Below are 5,023 nucleotides of genomic sequence, written 5' to 3' on the forward strand. Positions count from 1 at the left end.
TATATAAATTTCAATGTATCCTGGAATTTTATCATGGTAACAAAATGTCTAGGTCAGTGGTGGAGTTAGGGCTGGGCCCTCACAGCCTTTGGCTGAGCTTAGCACATTCTTTTATTTTCTACTTCCCTATGGCTGCCCATGCCTGCTCCTCTATAGCACATGGCATGTAGCTGGATATCCTAAATCAAGCAAATGGAGTATAAAGTTCCACCCACACTATCTTCTCTGCACTGGAGCGGCTGTTATGCTCCAGAAGGAACCACTGCCATTGGTGCTGCTTACCAATGAAAGTATTACAGAGTTGGAAGAGACTTCAAGGGCCATCAAGTCGAACCTCCACCATGCAATAATGCACAGTCCCAAGTACCCCAGAGGCACATGGCTGGATGCCTTGGTGTGGCCTCAGACAGAGCAACTAATGGAGGCAGCACAGCACACTCTGTGTGTAAACAACTGCCCAGAATCACTACAGAGTGCTGGATTTTAGCAAGGAGGCCAAGCAGACAATAAAGAAGCAGCTGGCCTTGGCTCAAAAAGGGGGGGAGGGGGTAATTAAAATCATAATATTTGGAAGAGACATTAAGAGCCATCCAGTCTAACCCCCTGCCATGCAGGAACTCATAATCAAAGCACCCCAACAGGTGGCTATCCAACCTCTGTTTAAAAACCTCCATAGAAAGAGACCCCATCACTCTCTGAAGCAAGGGTGCATTTACAAATGGAGTCCTCTTCTTACCCTTCCCTTCTAAACCCAAAATAGGATCTGTATCTTCATTGGTTGGCTTTGTACTGCAGAACTGCAGAACTGAAGCCTCTAGTTTCTTACTAACTTAGAGGAAAAGTGTTCAGAGAACCAATATGATTTCAGCACATCACTGTTTTGCTCTCAGCAGAAGTTATAGCTTGCAACCTAAATGTGCCTTTTGTTATTCTTTCAGAGTCATCCAAGAAAGAACCAAAGTGGAATTTCTGGAAGTATCTCGTTAGTCCAGAAGGCAAAGTTGTGAAGTTCTGGAAGCCTGAGGAGCCCATAGAAAGGATCAAGCCAGATATTGCTGCTCTGGTTAGGCAGATCATTTTAAAAAAGAGAGAAGACCTCTGAGAAAGCTGTGATGCCTTCTGACACCTTAATGACACCATCTCTGCTAAGCCTTTTCATACAGTCCTCCTTGATCATGGTAAAAAAACATACAGCATGGAGAGGGGGTGTTGCTAATTAGTTTCATGGGGATGTGTTTCAAAAATGCATAACTGACATATCTGGCTAATGAAACCCATTTAAAAAGTGGCAGAAAGTATCAGTGAGTGTTGAGTAGTGGTTTGAGACCAGGGTTTGAATCCCCACTCAACCATGGAAACCCACTGGCTAAACTTGGACAAATCACACTCTCTCAGCCTCAGAAGAAGGTAAGAGCAAACCTCCTCTGAAGAAATCTTGCCAAGAAACCTCCCCCCCCAAAGATAGGGTCACATTAGGGTTGCCATAAGTTGGAAAGGACTTGAAGGCGCCCAACAACAAGTAAAGCTATGCAATGAACATGATACTGAACCTTAATCATCTAGGGCACTTTCCAAAGTGATTTCCTGCTGTGTTTATGTAAAAAAAACTAAATAACTGTACAAAACACACTATTTAGGAATAACAAAAGATCATTCCAGAAATCCTGGTTCCAAATTATCTGTGTTTAGCATAGTTAGCATGTTTCCTTTGGAAGTCATTTTCGGAGTGCTCTCAGAGTGCAATACTGTACTGTTCCCAATGGCCTAGGCTGGCCTTTAATGTTCTTAGGTGAGGGGCAACCCCTGAGAACAACCCAGATAATATGCTAAGAGAAATTTATGGAAACAATTCCTTAGCATTATGAGATGAAGCCATATCATTTCAATCCAAAAATGAAAAAGCATCTGAAAATCTTCCTAGGATACATGCTGTTTATCCACTTTGGCTTTTCAGGAACGGTCAGAATCTGGCCTGATTTTCAACATGACTGTGTGTGTGTTGCGTTGTAAAGAAATATGGTGTGCAGATTAGTGTTCTAGGTTGCAATAGATACTCCATTGGCATGGAGGCTTTGGTGGTGGTCAGAGAAGAACACCATAGGGGAATAGTGAGGCCAAAATCTTGTTGGTGACTTCTATTAACATAACTCCTGGTTAGACGGCAGGATAAGCATAAATACTTTTAAAACATTGCACAAAGAGGTACCTCCTTACATAACACCTTTTCTCCAGCCCTACCACCCCATCACTTTTTAGCTGCAGGGGTGCACCTGGATATGGTGTGACTTTTGCAGAACCAGGGTAAGATATAGATTTTTGCTCCATTGGAGGCAGGGCGATCTTAGTTCAAGTCTCAAGGTTACTAATTGCCTCTTCCTAAACCAGAGCTTTGAAAAATAACTCTTTTAGATTATAACTCGCAACACATTGGCTGCGCTGGCCATGGGATTCTGGTAGTTATAGTGCAAAAAATAACTTTTTCAACCTCTTCTGTAAAATAACTGAATGAAGATATTTTTGGCGCATTACAGACCGTCTGAAAGCAGCAGTCTGCTGCCGCTGTCATTAGCGGCACCGAGGAGCCCCAGCAGCCAAACCGCGAGGCTTCCCGGCACCGCAAAAAAGAAGTGCCAAAATGGCGCTTCTTGTTGTGGCGCACTAATGACGCCGCAAGGCACCAATGGTGCACTCGTGGCGTCATTAGCGCCGCACGATGTGCAGACGCTAAACATCCACTACGTCAAGATGACGGCACCCATGTAGAACGGGTGCCGCCATTTTGTATGTCCCCAGGATGTACTAGGGTTAGGGGCGTGCGTAAAGCACGCCCTTTCCTAACCCTAGTACATTCTGGGGACATACTTTACGCCCGTGCGGAACGGGCCATAGTTTCCCAGCAGGTTATTTAACATGCCATTTGCCTGACATGAACAACCAATGAAAAATTTTCCAGACATTGAATCATTTCATGTAAAATTGTACCATATATTTACTATACAGCCTAGCTTTGTGTCAAGATAGCAGAGAATGGTTGCATTGTGGAGTAAGGGTCCAAAAAATGTAAATAGTTTTAATTAAAAGTTTTATTTTTTAAAAGAGATAGGAAAATCCAAATCTGGTGTGGTTTTTTTAGTATATTGGTTTACACATGCATGCAGAAAACTATGCTGCACTATGCACTAGTGAATTAATGAAGAACATTCTTGAAGGTTATTGTTTAAGTTAAAAGGAGAAAGGTTAGTGTACAAGATATATTGAATATTTATCTAGTCAAAATAGCAGGATCCCCAGACAGCAGATTTTGGGGGTACACAAAGTTTGTAGAATTTCATTTCTTGGATTTACAAAAGATCCTAGAGGAAAAATTTGAAGAGCCCAAGGATACTGAGCATGCCCACCTGTTATAACATAAATAAATTTCTAACATTTTGTTATAGTCTAGAATTGGAGCTGATCATGGTGGCCCTTAAGAAGCTTGTAACCTACAACTACTATCAGTCCTTACCAGCACATGGGAAAGTTTAAGAATTACGTCTGGAGAGTCAGGGTTTCCCTCACTTTATTCTGCCAAGTTGACCATTTATATCTTCAGGCCCATTCATAAGAATTCCCACACATCTGTACCTCAGTTACTGGAATCTCCTGATTGTCCAACTTTGATATGTGTTCACTGTACAGCAGCTGTGAGTCAACAATGTCCTGTGTAAATACATTTAGACATGCAGTAAACTCAGGCTTTCCATCCATCCTTCCACCCTGTACCTTCAAAAAGATGTTAAGTGCTACATCATTATCATGCTGAGACAAATGTTAAAATCTTGATGTTAAATAGTGTTCTTTACACTGGTATTCCCAAAAGCGCTCTTGGGAAAATAGTCTGTATAGAGCAACCCATGGCCTGTGTAGGGAAACCAATGGCTGTCCAGATATTGTTGGACTTCAGCTCTCATCAGATTTTGAATTTCAATTAACATTCTCACACACCAAGGGCATATATAGGGTCTGTCCCTGGCTTTCCACTCCACCAAATGCATCTGAGGAAGTAGACTTAAGTCTATGAAAGCTCATGTTGCCAACTTTTTTCTTTCAGTTAGTCTCAAAGGTGCTATAAGATCTCTCACATTCTCTCAATAACTTTACCTAGCCCTTTTGTTTCATCCACAGAAAAGAGGCAGGCAAATTTCTAATGGAATGAAAACACAACAAATAGAATAGTTCTAGGTGTGAATGATTTTCAATGTCTCTTTGAAATGTTAAAAATCTGGGGACTAAAGGAAACTTTCATTGGAATAGAATTCTAACTGGGAGCAATGCCTTCATACTCCACCCACCCAGGCACCCCCCCACCCCCATATCTACACCCCTGGATAGGAACCATTGTCAAACAGCAACTCTCAACAGCCCTTACCAACTTAGGCCAATAATGATTGTAGGTTACATACTTGATGGCAGTTATGTCCATCTTGGGTCCCTAGATGTCATTGGCCTTCATCTCCTAGGAACTCTGATCATTGGCTGTGCTGCCTCAAGATTATGTGAGTTTGAAGGGCAGCAACATCTGGGATCCCAGGGTAAACAACCACTACATTAGAAGTTCAAAAGCACCCTGATTCAGATACTTATGAGTGCAGATTGCTAAATCCTCTGCTACTTTTGAGGATCCTTGGTTTTCAAAGAATACAATTTAATCCACCTAGACTATGGCTAATCTTCATACCATAAAATCTCAATTCATAGACCCCACTGCCTTGCCACAAGAACTAGCACAGACTCCCAATATCATAGCTTTCTTTTCCTCTTCCATCAGCTGTCAATATGTTAGCCTTAACAGACTACTAGTGTGGAATAAATGAACCAAGCAATGAGGCAAAATTGGGAAGTGCAAGCATTTGAAGAGAAATAAAAGGCTTTCATGGCTGGCATCCATAGTTTTTGTGGGGGTTTTGGGCTATGTGGCCATGTTCTAGAAGAGTTTCTTCCTGACGTTTCGCCAGCATCTGTCGCTGGCATCTTCAGAGAATGC

General features: G+C 42.1%; 1 protein-coding gene across 1 annotated transcript in view; it reads right to left on the bottom strand.

Annotated features, from left to right (window-relative positions):
* Positions 1–5,023, bottom strand: part of GPX8 (glutathione peroxidase 8 (putative)) — an 8,722-nt gene that overhangs the window by 1,642 nt on the left and 2,057 nt on the right. The gene's annotated exons all lie outside the window — the stretch shown is intronic.

The sequence above is a fragment of the Sceloporus undulatus genome, chromosome 2 (assembly GCF_019175285.1).
Source record: "Sceloporus undulatus isolate JIND9_A2432 ecotype Alabama chromosome 2, SceUnd_v1.1, whole genome shotgun sequence".
Lineage (NCBI taxonomy): Eukaryota > Metazoa > Chordata > Lepidosauria > Squamata > Phrynosomatidae > Sceloporus > Sceloporus undulatus.